Below are 18,959 nucleotides of genomic sequence, written 5' to 3'. Positions count from 1 at the left end.
TGCTTACAATGTATATAACAGTTTGCTTTATGGTTTATAAAAAATTAACCTTTTTCTTTCTTCTCTATATTATGGAAATATTTTCTTAGTTTCTAGGATTTTAAAAATTTCATCCACAGACTAAATCTACATTTATACATAGACACAGAAATAATATATAATGATTCTTTTCAGGAGAATTTTTGCCATTCTAGGAAACATGAACAAACATTTTTAAGGATTAAATTGAAGTATACATGATGTGTAAGAAAATTATTTCCTCCTAATATCAGTACTATGCGTTCATATCATATATAATCTATGCACAGTAGTGATGCAACCATCATAACTATACATTCTAATTGAATTATAAAAGTTTGTGTGCATGCATATTATAATACAGAATGACAGTGATGTACATAATTATATTAAATAATACATATGTTATGACAGATTTCTATGACAAAATCATGTGTCAATAATGGATGTATATAATAGTAAAGTTATATATGAGGCTGTACATTGAACATATATATTTTTAATAACACTATCTATATGTGATATTATATAACCTAGTGCAAATTGTTATTTTCTAAATATCATCATAACTATTATTGTGGTGATGATTATTTTCTTACAATCTTCTTGTTATATTTATATACACATATGTACTTAAATACATGTAAATACAAGTGTGTGCATTATATAATGCATGCATACGTATCTGGAGAAATTTCAAAAGTGAACTAATCCAATTTAAAATCAAATCTATTTCAGAATTGGATTTGAGACATGTTTCTGTTACTTCAGAATGCACTGTATTTCCTTCAAAATATGCTGCTTGCTATAGGAGCATGTCCATACTTTCAGACATAATGTGATATTCAAAGATATCCTTCCCAAAGATGTCCAAATCCATCCCTGGAGCCTGGAACTATGCTGCTTATGTATCTAAAGGTATTTTGCAAATATAATTAAGCATCTTTATATGGCTCAATGATCCAAATTTTCAAGATGTATACAATGAAATCACATTTTATAAGGTAAAAAGAAAGCAGAGAGAGGAGATGTGATAATGGAAGGAGAGCAGATTAATTGTAAAGATTTGAACATACTGTGCTGTTGATATGAAGATACAGGATAGGGTCACAAGCCCGTCACTTGAGGTGTCCTCTTGCAGCTGGGAAAAACAAAGGGACACATTTTCCCCCAGAAAATGCTCCAGAAACAATGCAATCCACTGACATGTTGACTTAGTTCATTGACGTCCTTTCAAATTTTTGATCTCCAGAATGGTAGGAAAATAAGCTTGTGTTGTTTGTGGACCCTGAGTCTATGATAATATGTTAGAGTAGGAATAGAAAGCTAGTTTTGGAATGTGCTTCATTTCATCCATGGACTTTTCTCAATACACTTCTTACTTCTTTGTTGTTCTTGGCCTTGATAGGCTATGTCACAATCAAAAATGTCACTTTCCTTTCCTTTTAACTTCTGTTTGGATCAGCAAATTGGAAAGCCCAAACACGAGCTTCTGGCCATGAGAGAAGAGTGTAAGTTTCCTGCTATCAATTTGACAAAGCTAGGTTACAGTTCTCCACTGAGAGCCACAAGAGCCACAGCTATTTCCAAGAGGCCTGCTCTCCATAGCACCCTGGGCTTTGTTTATTATCATTCTTCTTGACTTTTAGGTCAAGGGATACAAACATACTTTGGTTGTGAATATCTATGTAAGGAATTATCTCATAGGCAATTTCTCTGCTTCTCTTTAGAATCATTGTCTAAGTATCCCCCTTATTAAACATTGTATGCCATTTTTTTGCTGCTAAGTCCCTGGTTATATGGCAAAATTAAGTGGATCCTTTCGAGTAAGAGGCCTAATCTAACACAATAAAAGAAATTCTTACCCTGAAATTTAAATTGTTTCTTTAGCAACACCAAATTGTACTAAAAAAAGTTATTTTATTGAATTGTTATTTTGAGTTAAAAGTATTTGAAAGAAAAAAATTGAAAACATTTTTAGAAGTAGTAATTAAGTTTGTTGATAAAACTTACCTTGGGAATATTAAGTAATCTATCAAATATTTCTGGCGGGTGATAAAATTTTAAAAACTCCGGAAGATTATAGTTTAAGGCACTTTATACTAGAATAATAACTTTAAACCCACACAATTCTCAGGGTGTTCTTTTTGTCCACATTTAATTACAATTTAAAATTATTGCAATTATATTATTTCATGTTTTCAATGATCGTGTTTTAACAAGAAAATTTTACAAGGCAACATTTCAAACAGAAAATAGAAACTACTAAAAGAAGTTTTAGCAGAAATATATTTTATACAGGAAAATAAATGCTTGCATAATTTTGGGGAGAAATAGACACTTCAAGTTTGCTAGAAATACAAGCATTTGTGTGTCCCTGTCCTTTCTTCTGTAATCACTGTAACAGCTATGAAATAGTGACTGGATACTGGACATGAACATGGCCAATACGGATATATAGCACCAGAAAGAAAGCCATCAGCTAATTTGTACCTTTCAAAAATTGCTCTATTGCAGAAGTCAACATTTCTTTTTTTGTAAATGAAAAAAAAATGATAAGTATCTTCAGTTTTGGGGTCCACTGGGTCTTTGTTCTTCTGTTTTGCAATTCAGTTCTGCTGGTATAGAGCGAAAGCAGCACCTGCCCATACATCCATGAGTGGGCATGCCTGCATTCCAGTGAAGCCCCTTATAGAAACAAATGGGGAACCAGATCCTCACTGCAGTTTCTCACTCCTGCTTCACTTTATGCAATTTCCATCCCAAACTGTAGCAGCAATATGCTGCACAATGTCATTTTTAGCCTTTTAAATGTTCCAAGTAGAAGATGAGAGTTAATGCATAATTACCAAATTTCTTTATATTTTTAATTTTTCTGAAAATTCTTTTCTCATTAAAAATTCATAGTAAGTGATTAAAATAGAAAGATAGTTTTTGAGTTTAGGAAGTATAATAGTTTTCATAGCCTTCTACTTAGTTATAAGGAATGCACTATGGCTTTGATATTATACTTTCATTTACTACCAATTAGGAAAAAATGAATCAGTCTATCAACTACCCATTACCCATCTGCCTCTGCTAACATTATTCTGAATTTACCAGACATGTGAGAGCATTTTACCTTTGAATCTAATAATAAAATAATTGGATTAATCACTTTGTACTGCTTTGGGAGAAGTTTAAATATTATCAAAAGAACAATGAAAATTTATAAGCAATGTCTTTAAGGAATTTTATCAACTTAATATAAAATATTAATTTTCAAAGAAAAAGTAATTGCGACACTTGTGTAAACAATTCAAAACAATCATACATAGAAAGAAAATGGTATAGAGTCATGGGAGGAAAAAGAAAATATGAAACTAGTAGCTTTTTCAAAAGCTATCTTAGTTTTTTTTCTTGCTATCTGCTATAAAAATATATAAGAATAGCAAAACAAATATTATAAAAGAAAAACTGCAGTACTTTCACATTAGCACAATATTTCAGTTTACTGACATTCTTAACCAAAAGTATTTAGGTTAATGAAAATTAAAGATATAACAAAAGATTATGGACAGAAGACTAAAGATAGTTATTTCTTACCAAAATTAAGTCTAAATATTTAAGTAAAGTTAAAATGGCATAGTATTCATGTTACATAGACACATAATATACAACAGAATGTAGAAAATATTAAATGATTCCACTGTAAGCTAATTGTGAATACAAAGATGTTAATTTTGTATTTTTCAAGTTTTTCAAATTTAACAATGTACAAATGTTAACAGATATTTTGATATTCAGTTTGTATATTTTATTTTGACATTTTGAATAAAGTCTAAAACAATTTCACATTTTAAAAAAGTACACTACAAAAACAAATGAAATAGTGTTACTATCTCATTAAAATATGATTAATCATTAATGAATGCATTTTAAATTATTCCATTTAGAAGCTCTTTTGCAGTCTTGAATAATGATAACTTCTTGGTTTCTGGAGTAAGTATACTTTTTAAAAAGATAATGTCCATTACATAAAATCTTCTGTGCTTATGTTACACATAGTGTTGAGAATGATACATTTTGGTGGGGAAAGGAAAGAAGGGAATGGGATTAATATGAGAAAAGGAAAAGATAGAAACAAAGTCTTTGTAAATAGGGAGGGGTGGAAGGGTTGAAGGGAGGGCAGGGGAACGGGGAAAATATAAGAACTAAGACATATTATGTAATCATACAAATTCCCCATAATGAATGACAACATATTGTACATCTAAAATGTACCAATAAAATTAATAATAAAATAGGAATGATACATTTTTTTATACACACGTGCACACACACATACAAAAATAATAGAAGAAAACTGGGTATACTAGCACTCAAAATCCTCCTTCCCTTAATCATTTCACAAATGTACACACATGTGCTTACTGTATTTTATTGACAAATTTGATGAACTTTATACTCCAGTCAGTGCTCTGTCCTCACTCCTACTGGCATCATAGTACATCCATTCTGATCCTCACTGGGCAGCCAATTTTTTCATGTCCCAAGAGATCAGGTCTTGATTCACCTTAATCACCTCCCATCCTGGAGTTCTCCAAATCTGTTCTTTCCATTTCCTAATCTCAGCTGATTCTATTGACATGAACTCAGTAGCTCCAATAAAACTTGAGAAACTCTTGATTCCTATCTGTTTTATTCATATGAAATAATACAGCTATCATTAAAATCTTTCTACCTTCAAATTATATCCTGAGTTCATTCCTCTTCTGTCATTTTCCCCAGTGATAAGACTTTGGCATTTGTAACTTGAAGTATTATATCCAATTAAGTACTTTCTTATGAATGTATTTAGCCCTTCCTCATTTAAAAAGTACCTAGTTTATTTTGATGATTGAACCTAGGGCCTTTCCAATGAGCAAAATCTCCAGGCATTTTTTTTTTGAGACAGGTTTTTTCTGTTATTAAATTAGCCAGTCAGTCCTCTGGATGAATCCTCCTGCTTCAGCTTCCCAGACAGCTGGGATTACAAGTATACACTAGCATACTTAGCTGCTGGACTACATTATTACAACCGTAAGTTAAAGTGTAATACTCTCTTGCTGAAAAAGTGTCATTGACTGCCTATGTTAATTTGGATAACAACCAATTGTTTAGTGTGGTCTACAAAGAACAACAATGCAATTAACCCACTCAGCACCTTTCAGACATCAAGTACAATTTTTCCCTTGGAAGTATGCTTCCACCACAGTGGCCTGCTTTTTTGTCCTCATTGTGCAGTGTTCCTCTTTTCCTAATATTCGTGAGAGAGCTTCTTCTGACTGGAACTGGTTGACCCAGATGTAAAATATTCTATCCCAGTTAATATTGTTAATTTCCATTTATATAAGAAAAAATATTTTCTATGTATGACATTGTTTCACCTCAATTTGTATTTCTTTACAGCACTAAAAAAGAGAGAGAAATGGATTTTATGATTAGCTCTTTTATACAAAGTAAAACTGCCACAGTTCTTAAGAAAAATTTTATATTCTACTTGCTTTATGCCAAATGAAGTACTTGGGCTAGTTTATTAGCTTCTTTTTTTCTATACTTGGCCAAGTAATGAGACTCAAGTAACTAAGTAAATTCATTAATCTCAGACAGCAATTAGTGTAAAACTCAATGACTGTTAAATTATTTTTAAATGAATTAGTTACAACACAACATTTAATTTTTATGATAACCCTCATTTATTTACACAATATAATTTCAATTAAATAAATGCAAATATGTAATATATTAAACAGAGAAGCAGAAAACTTGTTCATCTCTTGTAAATGTGCCTTCTATGACCTATGTCTACATGAAATAATGCATATGAGATATTTAGCACACTGGCAGATAACAAGAAATTGAGAAATGTTCATTTTTTTCCACCTTCATCCTCTGAAGATGGGTCTTGTTAAGTAGGAATCAAAATTTCCATCTAATGTATTATGGAGAGGTCTTATTTCAAGGAACTTTTGAGAAGATAAAACCCTCAAAAATTCCTTCTTATAGTTTTCTTCCTTTTTATTTGTGTCTTTTTATAATATTTGGATCAATTAATGATTATAAATGACATTCTGGAGTAAGAAGAAGAGAGCCAGGTCTGAGTAATATACCAGGTGTGATCAAAATATACAGTGAACGTTTCAATTTTCAAAATTTATTACAGTGAATGGCACATTACCATTAATCCACTTCAAAACATTCCTCCTTGTTTCAAACTCACTTTTCCTATCTTTCTTGCCACTTTGTAACACAGTTCTGGTTGTTCTCTTTCATGTCTTTAGTTGTGCTGCTGTAGCTGGCTCAATGTCCTTAATTAATTATAAGTATTTACTTTTCATGATCATTTTTACTTTGAGGAAGAGCCAGAAGTTGCACTATGCCTGATCTAGTGAATACAGTGGATGAGAACAAACTGCAACACTTTTACAAGTCTGCTTTTACTTTGATTGTTCTTGGCAGCAGCCTTCACTATACTTTTTATCACATCTTTCTTAGTTACTTCTCTGCTGAAACAAAATACTTGACGCCCAAAGTTAAAGAGGAACAGTTTATTTGGTTTACATTTCACAGAGGTTTCAGTCCATAATTGGCAGGGTAGGTTGGCAGAGGAGAAAAAGTTCATGGTGGCCAGAAAGTATCAAAACAACAAGGGGACCTTAACACCATCTTTCTGCCCCTTTCTTATCCAGACTATTGGGATTAGGGTGGTACCAAACCAATCAGTGTACTGGATTAGTAATCACACGTGCTTAATCCCATCATCACACACTCTAGATTCAGCCAGCTCTGAAAAGTCAATATATGACCACATGAAGCTTTGGGGGACATCTAGATGCAAACAATAACAACATCTCCTAAAGACACTGAAGAAAGGAGTCTTCTAGAACTTGTTCAGAAAGTGACAACAAATGATGAGATAAGTGTTTTCAAAGCAAGGGGTAGTTAATGGCAATGTGTACTTCACTGTAATAAGTGTCAGGTGAAAGGCTGAAAACCAAGACCAGACCAAGCCATAACAAGCCTTTATTAGGGGAATAGATCTGCTGAGCTGTCTCTGAACAAAGGAGAGACAAAAGCAATATGACCAGGACAGCAAGTGCCTTTTATAGGGGCTTGTAGGAGCTGAGGTGGGGTTGAATGAGGTAGTGGCTAGGGACTGGAGGAGCCTGTGGTGTCACTAGTTGCTAGGAGGAGACCAAGTGTTAGGTTACTCTTTTGGTGGGAGTAGGGGCATGTTGGAAAGAAAGTAGCTATTATATACAGCAGCCACCCTAAATTGGAGGGAAATCTATCATTTCAGGTTCTTGTTTTATGGTTTTTGGGTGAAGGTCTCTTCTTCTGGAGCTGCTTCAAGCTGACAAAGGGGTGAAGGTTAGGGCTAAATCTGGATCTGATGGGGGCAGTGGTAGGTGGGGACTTTTTCCCTATGCTGCAGTGGATGGTACCCCACCATGATGAGCTCTGTGACTGTCTGGTTAGTAAATGTCCTCATGCATTCCTGCAAGAAATTTTGAAAACAGCAAAACAACCATGGTCCAAAGCAGAAGATCAGATAGATAATACTGAGGGGTCTCACAAGTGGTAATAGCGAGGGGAGCCATGAGCTCCAGGAACCAAATGTATCCCACCATTGATTAGTACCTTGGGGGGCATATCTATCTGGCCCGTTGAATCTTAAGTCTTTTTCACTTGATGTGTAATTTTTTTTCATTATTTACATAGGTTTTACAGAGGCAGCTGGATGTTTAGGGGCTCATTTGTTATAGAAGTAAGAGATCATACCTCATGATCTAAGGACCCATGTGTCATGTCCTTGCTCTGAGAGAATGAGTGGAAAAGTGATAAACATAATTTATATAATCTTTATAATCTTTTTTGGAATATAAAAGGTGTATGTAATGAGCAAATATCTTTTAGAGGCCAACACACTGATGAGTGTAGTGTTACTATGAAACTGACTTGTCCTTTAAATTCAAGGCCATGAAAATACGCATCTTAGGTTGATAGTTCCAGCAAAGCCATGGAATAGTTGTGCAAAGGACAGTTTTATTCCTGTATCTCTGTTTTGGGAGGCCTCCTAGATATATTTAAAAATGAAGAGAACTGATAATCTCAACAGGGACACTGGCCAACTTAAGGAGATCAAGTGTAACATAAAAGGCTTGATATTTTAAATTTATTTTTATTTTATTTTTTTTTATATTTTGTGTACTGGGGATCCAACTCAGGTCCTTGTGCTTGCAAGGCAAGCAGTGGAACCACTGAGCTAAATCCCCTGTCCCAAGACTTGATCTTTTTAGACACGAGTAGGTATCCAGGAAATATGAGCACAATGAGAGAAGAGGGATCATTAACAGAGAACAAGGATGTACATTATTTAAAAAGGAATAAATCATGTAGCTGCTCGGTATAGAACTTATCCTGACTGTGGCTGACAAGCAGGTGATTTTTTTTCCCAATACTCTTACTTTATGTTTTTTGTCATTACACAATAGATAATTAGTTATCACATTATCAGAAAAACACTTATCTAAAAGGAGAGATCTGGAGACCAGTGGTTTCTAGGATTGGACACATGTAAAGAACTTATTTTAATTTCTCTGAAAAGAATCTATACACACTTGTAGTTAATTAATGATTTTACCTTCTATTTAGTCCTCAAAATTTTGTTTTATTGAAATGGTTGTGTCATGAATGAACCAAAAGATTTTTATGAATGGGCTATGTCTTAATTTTTCTGAAGTCTAGCTTTATTATTATGTCATTATTTTATACCTCTTTTGGTTATTTTTTCTGCCGGTTGTTTAAGACCAAGTTAAAGTGAGGCCTGTGTCAATCAATATGAACCTCTTGTAGTCTATCAAGTCTCCCTAGGCCATTACTTTGGAACCATGCATGGAGCCTCTCTGCCCCTCTGTCAGTGTCAGCAATCAGCATGGGTCATGGCCTTACTTGACCAAGTTGCTTTCAGTGAAAGCATGGGAGATGTTTTTCTTGGTGACCCTCCTTTGGCACACAGTACATTGCCCTCTGGTGTCCAGCAATCTTCCTGTTCAGGAGGTTGACTGACTTACCAAAAATGTAGGGCTCTGTAGAGAAAGTTCCCTCATGTCCTGGATCTTTGTTGACCTTGAGGGGCCGGGGCCAAAATATTGGCTGTCCTCATAGCCCAGTTACATTTTTAGTCTTGGTCTGCAAACATTAGTTGTTGAACACCCAGAAGAGAAGGGCAATAGAATTAGGATTGTAACAAAAGTAATGAACTTAACTATTATAATTTTACCTGAATAATAAGTATTTTGGAATTTAAAATATAGAGAACTGTTATTGTCAGCAGTCATGGTTGTTCTAGTAGTTGAATTCCTGTAGAATATTAACAGAAAAACAGCCACAAATAATATTTTAACACAGCAATTATGATGACCTTACATTTGTAACACATTTAAATGTCCATCGTGATATAAAATAGCCATTGGTAAACATACTCATTTTTTAAAAAACACCAAAAGTTTTATCTAAATTATTATCTTTTGATAGGATACCATGTAAAGAAAATATCTCAGCCCATAAATGTATCTGCTATCATAAATAGCTGAAGTGTATGAAAAAGGCAAATACCTGAATCAAAAAGAGGTTATTATCATAAACAAATATTAGAAAACCTGTACAGTCAGGAAGTATAAATACATTTAGTACACCAGAAAAAATAAAACCTTGTTATTGTTGTTTTTTACAGGATATTTAGTCTTTTGAAAAATGACCAGTGTAAGCATACCATAATAGCATATTTAGAATTTATCTCTTTGATGACAACTGATGTAAACATAGTATAATAATATATTTAATTAATATTTATTGATGGAAGTCTTTTATAAGGCTATGAAAACTATTGGGTCAGTCTGTTGTAAGACAAAAACTGTTAAGGTCCCTCTAGTGAACAAAGACTGGAAAATATTTCCATGTGGCCACTCCATTGTTTACCAAGGGGAGCATGCCTTGAACTTAGTAACCTTTATCTATAAACAAAACAGGTGTACAATTGGACAAAAAAACAAAGATATAAGACAATTTATAAAACTAGAGTGTATTCAAATATATTTAGCCCAATGGAATTATAATATTTCTTTATAATTTTAGGTTTATAGTTATAAATAAGGCTATTTAAAACTTTTTGTAAGTCAATTAACAGAGATCTCTTATAGAATTAGAATCAGAAGGAATGAACACTCTATTCCTGTAAACCTTTTATAACAAACTTGAGACCAACAAGCAAACATATATATTTCCTTCATAAATCACTTCCACACACCTTCTTGACATACCTAAGCCTTTTGGTCTTGTTCTTCTAACAAGACAAACATATAAAATATTTTTGTATCAAAAATATATCTTTTACTTATAGCTTTTTTAATATTTTGCCTCTGATTCACTATAAACCTTTTATAACAAACATCTTTAGCTGTTAAAATTTTAAAGTGTCCCCCCCCCTTTTTTTTCAGATTCTTACACTTTAAATTTGGCTGGTTGCCAATAGAAAGGTAGCAACCTTGAGTTTTTTATCAACAAAGTACAGAAAAGAGGAAGTTAACCTTATAATTACAAAAAATGTACAAAAAGTGTTTAGGCACACCAAGGAAATATCAACTCAAATTGAAACAAATACATTTATCAATTTGCTAAAATTTGTAACTTGATTTTTCTTGTAAAATCTCTTGATATCTGGTAGAGCACAGTTGTAGTTTCTCTGGCTTTGTTTTGGGATAACATAGCGTTCACGTTGGCTTTTAAAATCAGGAGTGTTTTCTCTCACTACTTTGTTTAATGCTCTTCAGAGCTTTTTTAGCTATTTTTAATCGATCACTTACTTATATTTTATTTGTTTATTTATTTATTTTTATTTATTTATTTTTTGGTACCAGGGATGGAACTTGGATCCTTGTGCTTGCGAGACAGGCGGTGGAACCACTGAGCTAAATCCCTGGCCCACTTTTATTTATTTTTTTTTTTAGTTTTTCAAATCTGAGTGCAAGCCCTGCTTGACCCTCTTTAACCTATTTTAGCTTTTCTTTTAATATCAGGGGCTGACTGACAGATAAAGTGAGTGTCAATCTGGAAGGTAGGATTAACTTTGGTATATTTTTGAAGGGTCTCAGTGAGACAAGACAGAAACTGTGTCAGATTTTTTTATGGGTCTGAGTTATTTTTTAGTCTTATCAAAGTTAAGACTTGTGAGCTGTCTTTTTAAACCTTTTATGAGGCAGAGAGTCATATGGTCTCTGCAGCCTATATCTGCCTGGCCAAGCTGAGAGTCCCATTGTGGGTCTCCTCCAGGACAACCTGTGTTCCTACTGGCTTGGTGTTATCAGCAGCATAAAATGTATCTGCTGTGGTCTGGGGCACCATCCAAACTCTTTTCTTGTCCTGGGGGGAAGGGTAGAAGTCAGTATCATATAGCTATTGCATCAAGTCAGATCATAGGACAGAGTCAAGTAATGAAATTTTTTGATATGGACATCAGGATTAGAGAAGAAGGAGCCTAAGCATTTTTTAATTTGAGGAAGATCAGAAAAAGAGAAGGGGACATGTACTCTAACAATGCCCTTGGTCCTGGAAACCTCTCAGAGAGGCATCTGTGTGGCTGGGGTCCATGTTGGAAGGATGGGGTAGCTAGAACTGGTGCAGGGTGGGGAAATGCAAGATAGCGGAGATGAGGGAGGAGGCAAGGGAGGGTCACAAGGTGGCAGAGTCAAAGAACCACACAAAGAGAAGGAAGAAGAGCTTACACGGTTATAAAGTGGGGGTGGTGTGAGCAGTGAGTGATCAGCTGGATTGAACCTGTCATAGGAAGGGTGGAATTGGGAAGGGCGGTCAGTGAAGCTTGGGCTAGGAGTACTTAAGAAGGAGAACAGGTTTGACAGAGGGAGGGTCGAGAGCATAGGTAGAAAAAGGCCTGTACATAGGGGATTTCTGACCATTTGCCATTGCACTGACAGAAGTTGTGTAAATAACAAAGTATGTTAAAATCAAAAGTGCCATTTTGGGGCCATGGAAACCCATTATCTAATTTATACTGAGGCCAAACCTGATTACAATAGAAAACAAGTCGTTTTGGCTTAAAGTCTGGTCCAAACAATCTGAGGGGTTTGACTTGTGCCAGGAGGCAACCCAGAGGCATTGAGGGGCAGGGTTTGGATTGTTGGGCCCCCAAGTTAGAGCAAGTGAGGAGGAGGCAACTCCCTGGGAGAAGGACAAAAGAGAGGAGTGTCCTCATCTCTTTTGACAATCTCTGAGTGAGTCTCCCAGAGGGAGAGAACAAGAGGAGCCAGGCCAATGGGGCATCCCCCAGGGGCATGGTCCTGAGCCCAGTGGTCAAGGGGGTTTCTCTGACCAAGTGCTTGGATTTCTGAGAAGTCCCCTCAGGGAGAAAGTGAGAATGAGACAGAGAACCCAATGAGAGGGAGGCTGAACTCCCTACTCACCCAGAGATTGGTGACCAGTGTGGATGTGTAGCATCAGCAATAGCAAAGGCAGAAACCCCTGAGAGGGCTCTGGCTTGGCAGATACGGCCCAAAGGAGACAGCCAAAAGGCCAATTGACCCAGATCCGTGGGGGATAGTCCCTTAATGGACCATCTACCATCCGAGCCACCAGAAATGTCAGGTAAAATGCCAAAAACCAAGACCAGACCAGGCCACAACAAGCCTTTATTAGGGGAACAGATCTGCCAGGCTGTCTCTGAACAAAGGAGAGACAAAAGCAATATGGCCAGGACAGTAAGTGTCTTTTATAGGGGCTTGTACGAGCTAAGGTGGGGTTGAGTGAGGTAGTGGCTAGGGACTGGAGGACTCTGTGACATCACTAGTTGCTAGGAGGAGAGCAAGTACTAGGTTACTATTTTGGTGGGAGTAGGGGCATGGTAGCTATTATATACAGTAGCCACCCTAAATTGGAGGGAAATCTGTCAATAAGTGTTTTAATTTAAATATTCATGATACATTTTGACCACACTATATTCAATAGTAATACACAATGGGTTAAGGTTAGGGTTAAGGTTAGGGTTAGGGTTAGGGTTAGGGTTAGCATTAGGGTTATGGCCAGGCTTGGTGACACATCCCTATAATCCCAGCACTTGGAAAGCTGAGGCAGGAAGATCACCATGAGTTGGTCGCCAGTCAGGGCAAATAGTGAGTTCAAGTTCTGATTGAACTACATAGAAAGACCCCATTTCCAAAAAAGTACTTAATCATAAGAATTTCAAATATCCTGCATATCTTTAATCAATCCAAACTTTTATTAAATATTTCTATTCTAATATGAAAGATGAGTGAGGAAATACCAGGTGTTAAGAAAAGATCTGGTAGATATTCTTTTTTTGTTTTTTTGTTTGTTTGTTTTTGGTACCTGGGATTGAATTTGGGTCCTTGTGCTTGCACAGCAGGCAGCAAAACCACTGAGCTAAGTCCCCAGCCCCATAGATAGATATTCTTAATGTACAGAAGGAGCAGCATAAATTCAATGAGTAAAGCTAGCTACAAGTTTCAGTTGTGCCACTAAACCAAGTAATGAATCCACTCTAAATCTGAATGCTCTCAGTTCCAATATAAATTATGCAAAAAATTATGAAAATATTGATAACCACAATCTTGTATGTTTCATAGTGGCCATGATTTTTGTTACACAAATGTTATACAAGCATCCTAAAGTAATATATGAGAAAGTGTGTAAATATAAGTTTTCTCTCTATGATAAAGCAACATGTATTATCATTATCCTTCTGCTGTCAGAAGAAACTGTAAAACTGGGGAATGTAACAGCAATGCACAGTGGAGCCTTCTCAGATAGAAGAGAAATATCAACATGCATCCCAGATTTCTCTGTAACAGCAATTTCCAAATCCCTGAACAGGACATACACCCAAATTAGAATGCAGAAGTATTCCTTAGTAAAGGAAACAGAAATAGTTGATAGTTGATAAGGCAACTGAATATATAAGTATATTCAGTACATACAAGTATATTCAAGAAATAATTAATATCAAAATATAAAGCTAAAATGACAGTAATTCTAGTATCTTAAATAAGTTTATTATAAAAAAAGTATTTGTCATTAAGAATATATTTTTCTTCTTTTAATTTTGTTTTTTTTACCATGTTCTAAGTTTTCTTGTTCTATTACACTGAATGTTCATCTAGTTTCCCTCATACTTCTGAAAATTAGTATTTAAATATGTAAACATCCCAGAGTCCTCTGTTTACCACTTTGTCCTTTCTTCTCTTATTTTTTTTTGTTTAATAGGCATTTTTATTACTACACTTTACTTCTGTGATTTGTTTGTTACAAAAATGGGAAATCTTTTAATGATGATCAAAGTATTTATGGCACATTATTGTCTCATTAGTGTGTAATGTATATTAATAATAATTTTATTTCCTAGAGTGAAAAATATTTAAAACTCCATTTGACCATCTCTCAAAATACTATCATTTGCTTTCATTTTACCTTTTCATTTTCCCCACTTTCTAATGAATATTTCTGTTTTCATCTGGAATTATTTGCTTTAAAGTTTTTTTAATTCCATTTCTACTTGCAATGAACATGTTATTTTCATTTTGGTTAGATGTGGCTTTACTTACTCTATTTTAATGGCATTTCGTCCTAGTAAGTAAGGATTTCAAGGTTGGCAATTATTTTCACTCATCTATATTAATGTATCATTTGATTATCAGTTGAGTACACAACCATAATCATATTATTGCTACTTTGAAAACAATCTGGTTGTTTTGTATACTTTTTATCTTTTCAAAGTATTGCTTGGAATTTGCAGTGTGTGTTATTTAAATTTGAGGTGTGATGTCTTTTCAGAATTTGAAATAGCTCATAGCCATAGTCTCTTCAAATACTGTTCCATTCTCTTGTGAGCCTTTCATTTGAAATTTCAACAATATATACATTAGTTGCTTACTATATTTCCTTTATTACTGCTGCCTTCTTTACTGAATTTTTAAACTTTTCTAATATTTTAAATTTATTTATTGTATTTTCCTTTTCTATTTATATTTGTCTTCTAAATTCTCCACTTTTTTTTTTATGGTACCAGGGATCGAACTTGGGACCTTGCGCTTGCAAGGCAGGCGCCAGAACCACTGAGCTAAATCCCCAGCCCCTTAATTCTCCACTTTTTAATCACAATCCTCCTATATTATCACAGAAGATTGGTCACACTTCACATGAATATCAAACTCATGATCACTCAAGTCTATCATAATGGCATAGTATTTACATACAACCCATGTACATTTTCTAGTATATTTCAAATGATTTCTAGACTACCTTTAATTCCTAAAATCACATAAATATCATGTTAGTAGTTGTCATACTTTATTGTTTAGAGAATAATGAAAGAAATTTGTATCTATTCAGTACAGACAAAATTGTTTTTTTTGAATATTTCTATCTGTGATTATTTGAATGGGCATATAACAAACCAAATATGTTTAAAATACTTGATTTGAATTCTGACTGATAGCATTAATATCACATTCTCACAGATATTATTTTGTAGCTCTGCTTTTTCATTATTAGCATGTTTTTAAAATATCTATTCATTTTAATGCAGTGTCAACCATCATACTTATGATCTCTGAATAGTAATTTCTGCATTACTCATCCTCAGAAACATGTATATATAATGGAACATATTTATGCAATGAAAAGCTACAAAGCTTATTTTTTAAACTTCTTTACAACACTCTAAAGTGTTTAGAAGGAACTCTTCTCCTTAGAAAACCTGAATTAAAAATCTTTCTTGTCTAGAATCCTGAAACTAGTAAAACCTCTATCACTCTTGCCTATTATCTATTACTTTAGATTGATCAAATGCTTGAAAAATTGTAGTGATAATTATTAGGTTGACCCTTATAAAAATAATCTTGAGCCATTAAGTCTTCATTGTCTGTTTCAATATATATTTGCCATAGAGCCTGCTTTTGAAAATTTTTTCTAGATTTTCTTTTTGTTTCAATGAGTTTTACCTTTTTATCAGTTTCTAGTAAGCTAATCTTTCTTGTTAGAATTATAAATCCTAACATTTTGTAATATTTCATTGCACATTGAAAAGATAAAAACTGTCTCAATTTTTGGATAATCATATAGTCTTAAAATGTAGGTGGGTAAAGATTTTGGTTTTGGACTTAATGTGTATATCCAAATATTTGTACTAAGAAATATTGTTTTTATCGAAACTTTTTTTTTCAGTATTCTGGATTGAACCCAGGGCCCCCTGCAGGCTAGCTATGCATTCCACCACTGAGCTACCTACACAGCCTGAACATTATTATCTTTAAACAGCCTGGAATGTAATCCAAATACAAATTTTCAAAATAAAATAGTTTTGTATTAGTGTATCCAAATTAATTCATAAATTATTTAGTATGAAAAAGATTGTTTATTCATTGCAAATTGTTTAACTTCCATATAACTAGAACTAGTAAGTAATCTCTTACTTTTCTTCCCTCACAGTTACAATATCAGTTAGGATGAACTAGAAAATGTCATTTTTTTTCTATTAGAAGGTTCTTCCAAGAAATATGAGATAAAAAGTCAAGTATTACAAAAAGATGACAAAACAATATATAAAATAATACAATCAATTACAGTTTTATAGTATTAAATGCATATTCAATTTATATATGTTACTTTGTTACAAATTATACACAGATATGTATGTACATGGATTTTTTAAATATAAATGATGAACACACAAATACTTTCTTAAGATCAATGTAATATAATCATGCAAAATGAGTACTTCATCTCTGGGAAATGTAGCAATTGATAGCTGATAGCAAAGTATCTTTGACTACTGCTGTCATAACAATTGAATCAGTTCAATTGCTGCCAAAATTGATGTTCTAGAAACATAGTTGTATGGTAATGGCTGATTTAGCAGGGTAAAGAAAGAAAGAAATGTAAAAAAGAAATTCTTAGATGTGGCTAATGGTCTGGATTACTGGGAAATCAAAGGGGTGGGCATAGAAAGATTTGAATTTAACCAAAGTTAATGAAAACTCCCAAATCTCAAAGATCTCAAGTAAAATGTGACCAGCCCCTTTATTACAAAATTCTGATATAATGATTTTCCTTATAGTCTATTTTTTGTTCATACTTGAAAACCATTGAAGTTCCCAACAAAGAGAAATTCAATATTGTTGAAATAATATTACAAAAAGATTTAACTAGGTTTGAGCATTGATGTGTCTTTATGTAGAGACATTTTGTACAAAATAGTTTAAAAGAGAAAGATATAAGTGCAGTCTTTGCTGCATGTTTAAATTTGGTAGTTATAAACGTGACAATAATAATGACATTATAGAATTTACTAGTGGTTCACATTTATGAAGTACTTCATATGCATTCCCTTATTTTTTATAACAGTAAAGGAATACACTTGTTCTTTTAACTGTTGCACAATAACCTACTTTTTAGCTGAGTATCTGTGAATTCCTATTTTAAATTCCATAAAATTTGTTCCATGGTACATAATTTACTAACCTTTAAGGGTTACATCAAAAAAAAAGAGTAATTTCATAAAATGTAGTACTCTTAGACTTGTGACATTAATGATGTGGCTTTGATCACAATGTGTTGCCTCTTGTCACTATCATAAATGAGTAGAGCTGTAGAATGGCAGTTACAGGTTTAAAATTATGCTGTAAATTGTCCTAATGGAACAAGAAACAATAGGAAACAATAAGAAAATTGAATTTTAAAACTAAAAAGTAAAGAGTAAGTGTGGTACTTAGTGCTTTTACCACAAGGGAAGAATAAAATTTAGAAAACTAGCAAAGGATCTGAACTTGTTACTCTGCTGGAGATATAAATGAGATATAAATAGTGTACTAAGGGTCAAAGTTGGAAAGAAGAAAGCAATAACAGTAGAGTTTAGCAATGTTGAGAAAATGTCAGGCTGATTAGCAAAAATTCTAGAATAAAAGACTTAGATTTTTAGAGAAGCAACTTCACTTTAAAAAATATCCAAGAAGATAAAGAAATGTACTTTTTTAAGGAATTAATGAATCGCCTGTGAAAGACAGTGTAAGGACAGCTAGGTTATGTGCATTTTCCTTAAAACAGATTCATTAGGGATAGGATCCAGGGTACATGATTCATCATATTTATAAATGTTAGGCCTGAAGACATAGAATTGAAAAGAAAATAGATACTTGTATGAAGTAAAGTACAAATATAGTATAAAATTCCAAAGAAAAAAATTGATGTTTGTGGTAGCTAACTGATTGTGTCAATTGAGTAAGAAACATCCAACTAAATTGGTTCAGCATAGTTCTGAGTATGGCTGAGAGAATTTAGTAGAGAGAAGACCCACCCTGGGTAGGCTTGTTGCCTGAATGATACAAAAGGGAAATGAAGAAGGAAGGTTCACTTCTGTTTCTTAGGAGAAGCTCCAGTCTTCTCCTTCACCTTCACCTGGGATGTCATCTCCTGGCTTCCAATGCAGACCTTTCAGCCTCCTGACACAAGACACATCTCTGCTCTGGGGCTTCAGCTAAATTCTTGGGATCTCCAGAATGCAGACAAACCTTTTGGACAACTTTTTCCACATCGGACTCTGTGAGCTGCCATTGTAAGTCAGTCTTGTAAATTCTTATATATTTATATACCTTGCATTAAATCTATTCCTCCAGTAAGCATTGAATGATGCAATGTTTAACAAAATGTTTCATTTTTATTCAAATAATCTGATCAATACAGAGGTAAAAATCACACCCTCTGCATCGGTTAGGGCAGTGTCAACTTGATTATCTCTGAGTCTGCCAGGGTTAGGTGGTGGAGCACAAGTCTCAATGTGTGTTGATGACTCATAGAGGTGCGACTTTGGGGTCTATATCTGTTCCCTGCCCCCT

This window comes from Heterocephalus glaber, unplaced genomic scaffold (genome assembly GCF_053883595.1).
Source record: "Heterocephalus glaber isolate CG9 unplaced genomic scaffold, H.glaber_assembly_v1.0 deba00001600, whole genome shotgun sequence".
Classification (NCBI taxonomy): Eukaryota; Metazoa; Chordata; class Mammalia; order Rodentia; family Bathyergidae; genus Heterocephalus; species Heterocephalus glaber.
Note: the sequence above shows the minus strand (reverse complement) of the source record.